The 15812-nt window shown below is 33.9% G+C and overlaps 1 pseudogene; it reads right to left on the bottom strand.

The window, feature by feature from the left end:
* Positions 1-1638: 1638 nt before the first annotated feature.
* LOC127544795 (40S ribosomal protein S20-like) lies at positions 1639-11639 on the bottom strand (annotated as a pseudogene).
* Between the last annotated feature and the right edge of the window lie 4173 nt (positions 11640-15812).

The raw sequence follows: 15812 nt of genomic DNA, 5'->3' as shown, positions 1-15812 counted from the left end.
ACCTTTACCCTGCCAGTCTTTCTTTTGAGTTTATCCTATTGTTGATGTAAATCTTAAACATAAAGTATACATTTCCTATGTTGAAAAACCATACACAATTTGTCCATGTTTAAACAGTTTGTTCATGTTGAGTTCCTTAAAGTTAGTCTTTGTTCTTGGCAGTAATGTGTTAATTTTCCTGTTAAGTTCAGGTTTGCTTGATAGAAAGTCCTGAAAATCTCCAAATTCATTGAATATCCATTTTTCCTCACCCAGGTTTATAGGTAATTTTTGCTAGATATATTTTTTGCTTCTCTGTAGATATGAATCCAAGACCTGCCATCTTTTATTGTAGCTGCTGATAAATCTTGTGCAATTTTATTTTTATTTGTTTTTTTCTTGTTTCTTGCAAAACTTCCTCTTTGATCTGAGGGTTTTGAAATTTGGCAATAATATATTCCTGTGTATTTTCCACAAAGGATCTCTTTGAGGTGATGATGAATGAATTTTTTCTATTTCTACTTTTCCCTCTTGTTCTATAATTCCAGGACAATTTTCTTGGATCATGTCCCTCATTATTGTGTCAAAGTTCTTTTTTGGGGCAAACTTTCTGATAATCCAATTATTCTTATATTTTCTTTTCTTGATCTGTTCTCCAGATTTTTTGGTTTTCTTACAAGATGTTACACATTCTGTTCTATTTTCTTATTCTTTATAGTCTCTTTTGTTATTTCCTGGTCTCTCATATCTTCATTGGATCCTCTTGCCTGATTTTAATTTTCAGAGTTATTTTCAGCTTCGAGGCTTTGTATCTCTTTTTTGAATTGGTTAACATTTTTTTAAGAATCTTGTTTTTCTTGGATGGTTTTAATTTTTTTGTTCAATGTCTCCCATTTGATTTTTGAATTCTTTTTTGAGTTATATAAATTCACTCTGGGCATGGATCCATTTCATGTTACTCTTTGTGGTAGAAGCTTTTTTTTTTTCTTACTAAATTGTCCTCCTTGAAGATGATTCTCAAACTTCCTTACTCCCATAATATGTTTCAATGGTAGAGTTAATTTTTCTTAATAAGAGGTATTATTATAATCACATCCAATGTGGGATATGAAGATGGTGTCTCAAACTTTTCTTCAGCTCTCCATTGTGACCAGGAACCCTAAATCAAGAGCTTCATACTCCTGCAAGTGCTCATAGCCAGCAGTGCCTCTGCCCTGCTGCTTCTGCACTCACCAGGTGTCAGTTCCTTCTTACTCAGGGCCATGTCTCAGCAGTACAGCTGCTTGTCATTTAATCCAGTCACTTCAAAGTTGTAAATTTTAAAGTTATGATTCTGTTTTTTTTCTTCTTAATGTATTTTTTGTTGTTTTGTTTAATAGGTTTTCTGTTTTTCTTTATATCTTTTTTTTATGAGACAATTGGGATTGAGTGACTTGCCCAGGATCACACAGCCCAGAAGTGTTAAGTGTCTGAGGTTACATGCGAACTCAGGTCCTCCTGTTGCTCTATTCACTATGCTATCTAGCTGTCTCCTTTATCCCTTCCTCAATTTTTTTTTTCTGCTTGCCTCACTCTTGGATACAATGATTCCCAGAAGAATTAGAAAGAACAACTGTATTTATTTTTAATAGTTGAAATCGATTTATTAAGAGATGATTATTAGGCATCTGCAATAGTGAGTTAAACTTCTACACCTGATTCTACAGTGATTGATAGAAGAGAATTGTTTTACAGTTTCAGAAAGACTGTGCAAATCAATGAGATGTATGCAGATATCAAGTTTTTGAATCTTCACCACAAGGACTTTTTCTAAATGTGATTTGAAATGTCTTAGTCAATATTTGAACAGATCCCTTTTGTTTGGCTTTTCTAGTTAGAGCAGCACAGACTTTCTCTAGTGATTTCATGTTGTCACTGGAAAGGGTGATCTGAATCCACTTTGAATACCCACTTTGGACTCCACAGATGTCTTTCCCTTCTCTTTGAATACCAAGGCAGTGGAACAACTTCCTGACCTTATTTCTCAGCAAGAATTAGCAACAGTGAGTCCAGAGGAGAAACAGATTCCATCCCCTGAATGTGGCTTCTGATATGGTATCTTCACCAAAGAGTATGTATTTTTATTTTGTCAAGTATTTACCAATTCTATTTTATTCAGTTTTGGGCTACACTAGGCAGTGTTGCAGAAGATAAGATTGTAACTGGAAATTGAAAAAAGTCAAGGAATTCGAAAGGAGGAGCCGAGCAGGGAGAGTTTTCCATTTGTAGGGAATAAATCTATCTAATGACTAGGTTTATTGTGTTAGTGAGTGGGTAACATGGCCAGACCAACCTTTTTGGAAAATCACTCCATCAGCTAAGTGAAAGATAGACTGAATGAAGGAGGATGGACTGATGGAGAAAGACTTGTGGCAGGATTATCAACTTGTTATTGTTGGTGTGATGAATTGAAGCTTGGATCCACATGGGTGGAAATAATAGAGGAGGATCAGAGGGGAATATTAGATATAACAAAGGTAAAAATTGCAGGCTTTAGCAACAAATTAGATAGTGTGGGGTGGGTTGGGCTGAGAAAAAATAAAGATTCAAGGAGGGCACCTATAAGTGACTGAGAGAATAGTGCTGACCAGGACTTCAATTGATAAATTTGGAATAAAGTTAGTTTTGCATGAAAAGATGTTAACACTGGCAAGGAAAAGGGCCATTTGATGATGTGAGAGAGGGGTTAAAAAAAAGTAGATGATAGAAAACATGTAGGTAATATGAGATTAGGAAGAAGAAAGAAAGGGGAGTTTGGAATGACTGTCCTCAATATTTTCAGTAAAATTCTAGTTAAGATTTATCTCTATGAAAGTATTCTTTAATAGCATTCTGTCACATAACTGAATAAAATATTTCCTTTTCTTTCTTTGTTTCAAACTTTCCTTTTGCCCCTTTACCATTCCTATTAGCCTTCTACTTCTTGAGAAATTACATTAGTAATTCCTTTATTATCTCTCGTGGACCTATGTTACATGTTTCTTTTTATTTTCTTCCTTTCCTCTCCCATTTTATATCTCTTCTAATTTTGCAGAACTATCTTGAGATATAAAAATGGTTGTGTTATTTCCAAATCCTTTCATATATATAAGTGGTCTCAGCCTTAACAGTGTTGTCTTCCTTCTTAGGCACTGAGGCTTCTGTTTGCAAATACCATTTCCTCATTCTGAAATTAAACTTCTGATTGGGTCCTGATTTTCCATCTCTGGCTTGTTTTGTGTGGCTCAAATCACCCAGAGAAGAAAGACTGATTCCAGTTTGTTGGAATCCTTACTAACTGCTAACTAATTAGAGTTGATCTAATCTTACAAGAAGATGTTTTGGGCAGAATCTGAAACAAGGTACTAAGTAGAACTAATTAATACAAGGCTTGTGTTCACACCTTTACTCATTGGAGTTAAATGAGTTCATACCTCCCTTGAAACTCTTTGGGCCAGAGAGCACTATGGGAGAAAACCCATAATCCTTCTCTCTGGAAGGAGCATAAATAGGCCAATGGGCCAGTCGAAGAAGTTCTTCAGAGGAAGAAGCTACAAGTCGAGATTTCACCGGAATGACATGAAGAGCGGTGCTGGCTCTGGAGGCTGAAGAAAGCAGAGGCAGAAGCAAAGGACAAAGTGGCAAGAGCTCTTGGAACCAAGCAGAGAGATATGCCTCTAAGCTAACCGGGCTATATTGGAGATAATAAAAGATCTGAACTTTTATCACCTGGCTGCGTCTTAAGAAGAAAAAGCTCACAACACCAGTTCATTTGATAGGGGAAATGATTAACTTCATCTGGATGCCCCTGTACTTTGTTTTCTATGTTCAGAAGTTCTGGAAAGTTTTCCTGTGTTATTTATTGCATAGTTTTATTTGAAGCCTAATATATATGTTGGTACACTGCCATAATTTTCTCTATTCTTTAGTTGTCTAACTGAACAGTTATAAAGCATAGCACAATGACATACGACTCAGAAAATCAAAGTTGTTCTTTCCTGTACCTCTACCTTTGAAAGGGCAGAATTTAGTTGTTCTCTTTATATGTGAATAGTGGAGTAAGGACCAGAATAAGGGTTGAGGTAATGTAACAGTAAAGCAGTTGCTGGGTCGATCCAAGAACTGTGCCACCTGGCCAAAATATGAGGGTTGGTTGTAAAATAGATGTTGAGTGAATATGCTAGGAATTCTTTTTTATTAGTTCATTGAGTTGTTACCTTGTTAATGTCCTTGGTGTCTTAAACTATGGAGATTCAATTGCTTTACTTCAGAATAATTCTTATTTTGGAAAACTTTAGAAGTTATGAGATTCAGAAAGCATGTTTAAGCCTCCATCTTTTTATCATATGATTGAGAATTTTATTTGAAGACATTTAAATTTTATTCTACTCATATTTTTTTTTTTTTGTGTATTCAGGATTGTCTCCAACGGAATTGGGAGCATTGTTAAATGATTCTCTTATTACCATTCAATTTAATTTTTCAATTCAGACATGATTTAATTGGTTTTAAAAACTTCCAGTGAGAAAATTCTCTTTATAGACATGGATTGACTCCTCCATAAAAAAGAAAAAAAAACAATAATTTTCCTAGGACACTGAGAGATTATCTTGCCTAGAATCAGTATGTGTAGGGGAAGGGAGAGCATGAACTCAGTTGCTCCTAATTCTGACTTTAGCTTCCTCTAAGGGTTCTAGTACCAAATTCTAAAAAAAAACAAAAAAAACAAAAAAAAAACACTTATTATTATATGAAGAGGATTCTGGGTGTGGAAAAAATAAAGTTTGTAGAATAGGCTTCTTTGGAGCTTACTATCTAAAAGGAGATATGACTTCTAAATGTAATAAACTCCTATTAAATTCAAGAGTTTGGGATGCTGCTTTATTTATTTACTGAAGAGACTCCTCTCTTTTGAACCTATAGACACAGGTCAGAAGCAGACTCTTTTTTTGTTCCTCTATTTAGTTTTTTTTTACACCACCACCATGGAACTCTGGAGGAAAGTTTAGGTTTTGGCTCATTTCTAAGATCTCCCCAAAAGGGTAATAAAAAATACTCAATTTGAATTAGATTAGATAGCAATTTATTCTATTTAATTATCAAAAAATGTACATTGATCCAAAAAACTTAAAGAAACATCAATATAATTACAATTATACTCACATACGGTTATACTCCAAAAAATTGACCTTTAAAATGGGTTGAAATTTTCCACATATTATTATATCCATATATATATGTATATATATAATACATAAGTAAAAGTGAATCATAAAGATCTCAAAGTCAACAAATCTAAATCAAAGTTCCTTATCTCCAACTTATTTCTACCACATTATCCTCTCTTCTCCCCAACTTCTTTATTTCTGTCAAAGTTACCACCATCCTTCCTATCATCAGATTTGCAACCTTGTTATAATGCTGACTTTTCATTGTCCCTCATTCTTGTAACCAGTCAGTTGTCAATTCTCACTATTTCTATATTCCCAACATTTATCATACATTTATCAGCTTTCACAGATTCCACCCTAGTTCATATCCTCATTATCTCTTGCCTTAACAATTGTAATCACCTTCTATTTAGTCCCTCTGCATTACTTTTTATTTCAATTCATTTTTTTCATCCTTTTGATGTTTATTATTTCATGATGTCTCATGAAGAAATAATTCCTAAAAATTAGATCTGACCAAGTGAAAGATAAATTTCACTTGGTCAGGTCTAATTTTTAGGACTTATTTCCTTTAGTGAATCTGTGTGCATCTTTTCCCAAGGATGTCCTATTAATTGTCTGCCTGGTTTGTTTACCATAGCAATCAGGGATCCCACCCTGCGGTCAAAATATGCAAAAAAATGCAAAAAAAAACTTTTGCAAAGATGATTCCACTCATCATTAGTATATGGAATAGGCACATGTTTATATATATGCTTATATCATATCCAAATGGCATTCCTGAGTGAAACAAGATTAAAAATGAAGGCTCGCTAACTGAAGCCAAAGTCGGGTACACATTTTTCTGAAGTGGCTGCAGTAAAGGTGAGGAATGTGAACCTGGCATATGTCTTGCAATAAAAATTGACCTAGTCAACAAGCTTGGATGCTTACCAAAAGAGTGAATTACAGGTTCATGATAATGTAATTGCTACTAGTACGGCTCATGCTATCCTCACCAGTGCCTATGCTTCCTCCATGGCGAACCTTATCAGTGTGCCAAAATAGTAAAAGCTTGTAATTCTGGGTGACTTTAATTCTGGCAGACACAGCTTTCCAGATAGAGCAGGGAGAACTTGAGAGGAATAAAATAAAAAATGGCAGCAGCAATAGTCACTTACTACTGATGATTTTTGCATCTCATGACCTCATGACCAACACTGTTTTCTGTTTGCCTAAATTCAGTAAAACTTACTGGATGCACCATCATAGCAAATTTAGTAGCCCATGTCATTGTAAGGAAAAGAAATAGTCAATATGTGAGAGTAATGAAGGTAATATATGTGCACTGATCACACACTTATTCTTTTCAAATAGCCCTAAGGCAAGAGGATTATGAAAAGACTTTGTGTCAACAAATTAGGGCATTTCTTTTAGAAGGAACTGTTCACTGCACATTTGGAAGGAAAGCTGAGCCAACATGTTTGACAACAGAGGAGCTGAAAAGGAGTGGGCAACTTTCAGAGATTTGGTGTACAGAGCTGCATTTACTTATCTGGATCAAAACATTCACAAACATCAAGATTAATCTGATGAAAATGATGGTGAGATTCAGAAGCTGATAAATGAAAAATGAAAAATCTATAGGGTTTACCAGCAGGATAGCTCATCTGTCTCTAAGAAGGCAGCATTTAATTCCATCAAAAGTAAAGAACAAGTAAATATTAGAGAGATGCAGGATTCTTAGTTCAATTTAAAAAAAAAGTAGATAAAAAATTCAGTTTTATACTGATAGTAATATCCAAAATGCTTTTATGATGCCCTAAAGGCTATTTATGGACTAAAGAGATGGCATTAGGAATTGTTAATGTATTTTAATAATATGTGACATTTATATTCAATATAATTGTGTTTTTATAAGCCTTGGTATTTTATTTTATGCACATGATTCTAAGAGGGGATCATCTATAGGCTTATCAGATTGCCAAAGAATTCCATAACACACACACACACACACACACACACACACACACACACACACACACAATGTTACAAGCTCCTACCCTTTGATTATTTCTCTGAATCAATTCTCCAGGCTCTCACACTTGCCACACTTTCTTGCCACCCTTGTCCTAGCTTTGAGGGTCTTGCCCTCCCAGATTGATAAATTTTTTTGTGAAAGTAAATTAGGCCATCTTTTGTCTCAATTTGTATCTAGCTCTCACTTAATAAATGAGCTTTGTCTTAGACTAACTGAAGCTTGAGAAAGACATTAATTTAGAAAGAACAAGATGAAGATCACTTGAATCCAATTCAGCACCCTCATGATGTCATTGGTACTCACTGGGAATGAATACAAATTACAATTTGCTGAATTGGTTTAAAATTTTTTTTTAAACACACATTGCTTTATGAAAGATGTTGAAAGAGAAAAATTAGAGCAAAAGGGAAAAACCATGAAAAAGGAGTGAACATAGCATGTGTTGATTTACATTTAGTCTCCTTAGTTTTTTTTCAGAATGCAGATGGAATTTTCTTTCCAAAGTCTATTGGAATTGCTTTGAATTACTGAACCACTAAGAAGAACTGAATCTTTCACAGTTGATCATCTCATATTCTTACTGTTATTGTGTACAATATATTCCTTGTTCTGATTATTTTGCTCAGCATCAGTTTGTGTAAATCTTTCCAAGCCATTCTAAAATCAGCTTGTTCATCATTTTTTTAGAACAATAATATTCCATTACCTTCATATACCACAATTTTTTCAGTCATTCCCCAATTAATGGGCATCTAATCATTTTCCAATTCTTTGCTATTACAAAAAGAGCTGCTACAGATATTTTTTACACATGTGGGTCCTTTTCCCTCCTTTATGATTTTCTTGGCATACAGACCCAGTAATGGCACTGTTGGGTCAAAAAGTATACACACTTTTATAGCATATATATTGCACCAAAAATGCATTAGTTTCCCATTTTTCCTACATCCCCTTAAACATTTGTCATTACCTTTTTCTGTTAGCCAATCTGAGAGATGTGAGGTGTTACCTCAGAGTTGTTTTAATTTGCATTTCTCTAATCAATAGTGATTTAGAGCAGTTTTTCATATAACTATAAATGGCTTTAATTTCATCATCTGAAAATTATCTATTCATATGCTTTGATTGTTTATCAATTGGGGAATGACTTGTATTCTTATAAATTTGACACAGTTCTTTATATATTTTAGAAATGAGAACTTTATTAGAAAGAGTGGCTACAAAGGTTTTTTCCCCAGCTTTGTACTTCCCTTTTATTGTTATTTCTGTTAGTTTTGTTTGTGCAAAAACTTTTTAGTTTAATGTAATCAAAGTTGTCCATAGTGTTCTCTAGTTCTTCTTTGTTCATTAATTCCTCCCTTCTCCAAAGATATGATAGATAAATTATCCTTTGTTCTCCTAATTTGTTTATGGTATTATCCTTTATGCCCAAATCATATTTCTATTTTGATCTTATTTTGGTATGGGACGTAAAATTTAGGTCTTTGCTGATTTTCTGATATATTATTTTTTAGTTTTCCCAGAAGTTTTTTTGTCACATAGTGAGTTTTTATTCCAGAAATTGGAGTTTGGGGGGTTATCAAATACTAGATTACTCTAGGCCTTGATTTTTGTGTTGTATATATCTAATCTATTCCACTGATCTGCCACTCTATTTCTAAGACAGTACCAAAGAGTTTTGATGATTGTTCCTTTACAATATCATTTTAGATTTAGTATTGCTAAGCCACCATCATTTTCCCTCCCCTTAATTCCCTTGATATTCTTGGTTTTTTGTTCTTCCAGATGAATTCTGTTATTATTTTTTCTAGTTCTATAAAATAATGTTTTGGCATTTGGATTGACATAGCACTAAATAAGTAGGTAAATTTAGACAGAATCATCATTTTTATTATATCAGCTCAACCTAGCCATGAACAATTGATATTTTTCCAGTTGTTTAGATCTGACTTTATTTGTGTATGAGAAGTGATTTGTAATTGTGTTCATATTGTTCTTGGGTTTGCCTTGGCAGGTATACCCCCAAGTATTTTATTTTGTCTACAGTAATTTTAAATGGAATTTCTCTTTCTATCTCTTATTGATGGGCTTTATCAGTAATATATAGAAATATTGATGATTTTTTTGGTGAGTTTATTTTATAAATCCTGCAATTTTGCTAAAGCTGTTAATTGTTTCCAGTAGGTTTTTGGATGATTTTATAAGATTCTCTGTGTCATCATTTATCTGCAAAGAATGATAGCTTTATTTCCTCATTGCTTATTTGAATTCCTTTATTTCTTTTTCTTTTCTTATTGCTAAAGCAAGCATTTCTAGTACAATGTTGAATAATAGTGATGATAATGGGCATCCTTGTTTCACCAATTTGCTGAATTCTAATGAAAGTTCAGGTTTTCCTCTTCCTCTTTTCTCCCTTCCTCTCTCTGTGCAATCATTCCCCTCCCTCCCCCCTCCCTCCATGTAATCCAGTTTTGGCATATACTCAAATCATATAATATAAACACACTTATGTGGGAGAAAACAGAGACCTGCTTCTGGGAAAAAAATTCTGCATTCTCCAATTCCATGTCAGTGAATTGACTTTCCATTGGATTCATAACTGGAATAACCTTTATCTTTAAAACTATAAGACTGGGACAATCTCCTTCTCTGTTTCTTTCTCTCATCTCAGTTTATTTCTATTCAATAGGGGATGTAGTCCAATTTCTATTCTATGCAAAACTTGATTCAGTTATGGGAATTGTGAGAGGGCTTTGTTACATTGTTTGAAAGTAACAGCGTGGCTAGGAGGCTGGACCATCTCTACCTATTATTTAAAGATAATGAATTGAAGATTTAAGATATGCTGACTGGAAACCTGTCAGATATTAAGATTAATACAAGTTTTTTTTCACAATTATACATTTCAAACAACCCATATGTCTTATCTGAAAAATGGTCTCATATTGTTTTTGAATATCAAGACTTGAAGGGAGTGGGACACTTCTTTTTTTTCCCCTAATTTCAAGGAAATTATGTAATAGGACTCTGTGTAACCCTGATCTTTGGGGTGAGGGTGGACTTGGGTTGTAAAAACCCTGAATCCCAACCCCTCTTGGCCTCTGGGAAAATTCCTAAATGATCCTCACTCTACTACTGTGGTTCCCTTAGGAAACTCTCACCTCCAATAGATCTAGGAATCATTTTGGCCTAGGAAACAATCATCATCCTTTATTGATTTGGAAATTAGCCCCTCAAATCACTCCCTAGCCCCAAGCCATAGAAAGCTAAATAAAATCAAAACTCTGTATCCCAATCTTTGCTATCTTCCTAATTGGGAAGGGACACACTGAGAGAAAGAATTTCTCAGTGAAAATAAACCCTTTTTTTCAAAACCTCACTTGGAGACTGGAACTGTGAATTCTTTTGCAAAATCTATAACAATGGCCTGGAGACATCATCTTGGAGACACCATCTTGGAAACCCCCATTGCTATTAGGGTATCTCCCCACTCAACAGAATTATACCTATTCACTCTCCCCCTCCTAACTTGGAAAGTCCTTAATCTTTCCTCAATTAGAAATCAGATTACCTAATTTGTTATTTTTATTGTTTACTTTTAACTAATTGACCTTTTAAAATTAATTTTAGAAATAGCATTCTTGACACTGAAAATCAGATATTAAGGAAAATTTATTAAAGAAGAATCTTAAGGAATCATCTTAACGTTTCTGGCCAGAAGTGGGCCCCACTCCTCTCCAGGACGAGGAGGCACGAAGTACAGAAGTAGGGGGACCTTTATACTTGCTTGTGTGAGGCAGCCCCTCACTTCAGAAAACAGATTGGTCCATTTCATCTGGGTTACAATCTTTCTGATATACCCAATACATGTTTCCCCTTAATATGTATAAAACATGTCACCCCCTCTCCTCCACCCCCCAATCATACATCTCATGTTCTAAAATGGCAGAAAACTCCTCTTCTGGGGTGTGATGTTTAATATTCAATTAGCTTATTAAGCAGGCACAGTAGTGATTTGGTCAAGTCAGGTCATTGACCCCAACTAGTTTGGATTGGATGGGGCTATCATTTTAAGTTTGTGTTTTTTTCAGAATCACAAGACTCTTTCTGATTGGCTGCATCCACCTATGCCTTCCTACCCTCCCAATTCCTTATTTGCTCAAGGCTTCTGTTGATCACTTAATTGTTCTGTGAATAATAATCTTCCTTAACCTCTCACATTCTGAAAATCTTTTGGTCAGTGGTACCCACTGTCCCAATCCAGCACTACCTCAAAGTTTGCAACACTGTGGAAACCCAACATTTCAACAGTTCTCATAACTAATTATAAAAATTTCTCTCCTTCTATATTTGGGATGCAGTGCCAAAGCTAATGAAAGTTACTGGTACTGCTCTGTTGGGCAATTGGCATGATTGCTTAATGAATTGATGTGTTCAGAAGCTTGAACCATTGTTACTTGAATTATTTCGCCTGCCATAGCTGTTTCTTTTTTCTCTTGCTGTTTCTCTCTTTGACTATCTCTCTTTTTGTCTATCTCTGACTCTCTCAGTGGCATCCAGGAGTGAAGGTCATATTAAATAGAAGTACAGACATAATGCAGAGTGAGATAATAAGGTAGTCAGACCTTCCCTTTCTCCCTTTAGGCCGTTTAGTCTCAAGAAACAGACTTAGGGACTAGTCTATTTTATTTGTCATTTTCATTTCTAAATGCAACAAGTGGGGTCTTGGATATGGGACTCAAGCCATCATGACATAGGAGTTTAGATTCCAAAAGGAATATTGCTGTCATCTTAGCAGGAAAATCCTGAGATATTAGTATATTCTTACACAAGTCCAGAGAAACTTTGGACTTGGAACTTGGTGAGGTCAATTTATATAAGAATGAAATTGTTATCAATTCTTACTCCCTCCTTCTCCCAGAGAAAATATAAGAGGAATTCAGCCCATAAACTTTTGGGTAAAATATGTGTATGTTTATTATTATAGGTTTGAAGTAAAATTTCCTATTTAAAGGCTAATATGACTGTTAAGTAGAATTAGGAATCCCTAAAAATGAAGAAACACAATTTTTAGAAATTTGAGCCAATTCTTAAAGATGGTGGTGATATAATACAGCAATGCTTTTGAGGTCCCTTGATTTTAGGTGGGGACTTCTGTTCTAACAATTAAGTCAATAATCCTAAATCTTCTCTCTTTGAGTCTACCTCAGGGACTTCCCACCTTCCCAATCTGAAAACAAAATATGTCTGATTCTGAAGAGACTACTGCTCAATTCATTACTGACTGTCAGATAGCTTCTGGTTTCAGGATAGTTCCACAGAACAAACTCCTGAGATAATAGTGATAATCTTTTGGTCAGTGAAAACCAAATTCCAGAGACTATTCCCTGGCCCTGGCCCTGGCCCTACCTCTGGGCCATAAAATTAGCATGTCAATGATAGAAAGCTGGATAAAGCTATCTCTTCTCTTAGGACTTTGCTAAATTCACTTGGAATTTAGTCTGCTTGTAATGGTACTATAATTACAGTAAAACTTTGCCATTGACTAGGAAATATGTTCAATCCTGCAAATTCTTTTGAGACATCTCATGACACCAGTCTCTGACCCCAAATTTTTTGGGTCCCCTTCCCAACCTTAACAGTGGATAACATCAAGGAGAAGTGAAATGTGAAATACCTTGTCTTCTGAGAGTGGGGTGGTGGCAGAGTATTCACAGTGTGGCAGAGTAAAAATCTGTATGCTTTGTAGTTAAATATGTTTTTAATTAAATCAAAGAATTAAAAAGTTTTCATTTTCTTATTGAAAAAATGTGTACTTTTTATTGTTACAAATTATTTATGAAGTGAATTAGTTTTGAGGAAAAATATGTAGGACATTTTATCAACATCTATTCAGCAAAATGGAGGAAAAAAGCATATCACTTAAAAAAAATATGTCAATAAACATTTATTAAATACTTACTATGTGCCAGATTCTGTACTAAACACTAAAGTGTTTTTTGTTTGTTTGTTTGTTTTTTAAGAAAAGAAAATTGCTGTCCTCAAGAGGCTCATAAACAAATTGGGAGGGAGAGTGGTGGAGGATAGCATATAAGAAGTATAGTATAATAGCATAATTAAGACTGGTAGCTAAGTGGGAAACAAAGTGACTGTAAGGGGGCTCTTCCTTAAATGGGAAAAAAATTATTTAGAACATTCTAAATTGACAAAATTGAAAATGTGTATTTTGAAATCTTTTGAATCAGGAATATGCCCTTTTATTCTCTATAGAACTTGTCTTTGTTGATCTTGTCCAGTCCTACAGTTATTTTCTTCACTAAAATATTTCTCTAGGGGAAAAATGTTTAAGACAAAGATATTCATTCTTCTCAGGGGCAGACTATAAGGTGCAATATCTTCCATGCTGGGAACACCCTATTCAATTTCTGACTTATCTTCATGCTTAGTAAATTATATATTTGTTCAGTGGTTCAAAAAAATCCTTCTAATTTTATTGTGTCAGAAATGGTTCATATTAAATCTATCATAATACCCGTCAGTTGCTGTTTTAAATTGAAGCTTAAATGGAATGAAAGTAGAAGACTTTGCAGTTTGGATAATTCACTTCATCTGGTATCCAGTTACGTTTACAGTCACATCATATTGCCAGTACTTATAATAGATGAAAAGAGTCCCTGAGGCCCTTGAACTGCCTTTTAAAAACTGAGTGACAATATAGTTTGAGTTCTGTGTTTCCTTGTTTTATTCTGTAAAATGGTAAGTTATTTTAATGGGAATTTTAATGTGTTAAAAGAACAATTTAAGAATTACACAATAAGTGATTTGGGGGTAGACCAGCTTTGGAAGCTGAGTGTTGATTGTTGATCAGTGTGCTAGCCAAGGAATATTGAGTGAGATGTCAGCAAATGTCTTCTATCTAGTTCTATGAGGAATAGTAATACTTTAACATAAATAACATCAAATTTCTGCAATAGAATATAAATCTTTATCTTCTAAAAACAATATACAAGTATCCCCTCTCCACAGAAATGTCTTTACTTATTTATTTTTAACAATGTGTCCAATACCAATATTAAAGTATTTTTATCAAGTAGAGACAGGTCGAATTTTAGCTCTGCATTGCTAGTGCTTGAATATACATTCCATTGTTAAAGAAGCAAATTTTTTTCTTTTCCAAGTGCTTTTGTTACATGAAGTTAATTATTTTTTTAGGTTTGAAAGAGGGAGTGAAGCTATTTTTGGTAGTGTTCCCACAATATACAAACTACTTTTATTGCTGTGTCATAAAACAAGAATAATTTAATCTGTTAATCATAACAATAATGGTAATAATAATAATACACACATATCTTCATTCTTGAGAGAAGGCATAACATTTTCTTTGTGACATGATTAATATGAACTCATGTTACTCACATGGAACTTTAAAATAATACATAAATCCCCACTGTTGAAGTTTATGAATATTATTGAAAAGTGATATAATTCTAACCCAAACTCCTAGTCATCTTCCATCAATTATATTCAGGTGATCAAACAATGTCCTGGTTTTTGGGACAGAATGTTAGTTTATCATTAGAATTACTAAGGATTTAACTGTCGAAGTCTGCAATAGGCCAAATAATTACAGATGCAGAGAATGGTTACAAAGTAATTTTCTACTAATATTTTCTATTAATATTAAAATCTAATTTTCTGATCATGATTTTGCTTATCATTTTTCTATAACAATATCATATGCTGGAGGAATTTTCTTAAACCAAGAAATACATAGTTGGACCTTAATTTCCGATCTCATATGCCATGCTGACTAAGTTTCCTGTTGGCTATATAATAGCACGAACTGCATTTTCAGCATAAGCAATTTTTTTTCAGAGTTTTTACTATTGCCCACTATTGCATTAATATTGAATAAACTATATCACAATATAAAGTGGAAACAATGATAATAAAATTTAAGAATATTTAGATCTAATTGTCTAATACTTAAGATTTGGATTTTTCCTGTATAAGATATTTATGAGATTCTTAAAAAAAAAAAAAGAATAGCATTCCTTGCTTATTTTCCAGGGATTTAAGGCTGCTATATTGATGGAAATATTACATGATAATTATTGTGATGGAAGACTTTTATCTTATTTTTAAGACAATCCTCTTATAATAATAATTTTAAGAATGAGGGATATAAAATTGCCATTTTGCTGGAAATACATTTGTATAAAGAAACAGAAAATTATATTGTAGTGTCTGTGGATAGACAGGCATTGGTAGGTAAGTTGAGGAAAAGAATTAATCTTTTCTTGAGATTTCCTTCAGTCTGAGTCCTCTACTCTAAGATGCCTATAGAGTTAAAGGCTCATCATGATATCTTTCATCTCAACTTCTTCCCAGTCTTCCCTTTATTTCAAGCTTAATTCAGTTTCTCAAATCCAGATGCAAAGAAACTTTTCCTATCCAATCTACTCTTCAATTCACAAACTTTATAGGAAGAGACCTAGTCTGCACATAATGGTTTTGATTTTTGCAAGTGTATAGGACCTGGTCCTACTTGCAGTTCCAGTTGTTAGACTAAATAAAAAAGTGTTTGCATCTAGTCAAGGCTGTGGGAATACAAAAAGAAAAGT

The sequence above is a fragment of the Antechinus flavipes genome, chromosome 1 (genome assembly GCF_016432865.1).
Source record: "Antechinus flavipes isolate AdamAnt ecotype Samford, QLD, Australia chromosome 1, AdamAnt_v2, whole genome shotgun sequence".
NCBI lineage: Eukaryota > Metazoa > Chordata > Mammalia > Dasyuromorphia > Dasyuridae > Antechinus > Antechinus flavipes.
The sequence above is the reverse complement of the archived record's forward strand: the minus strand, read 5'-3'. Positions and strand labels throughout refer to the sequence as shown.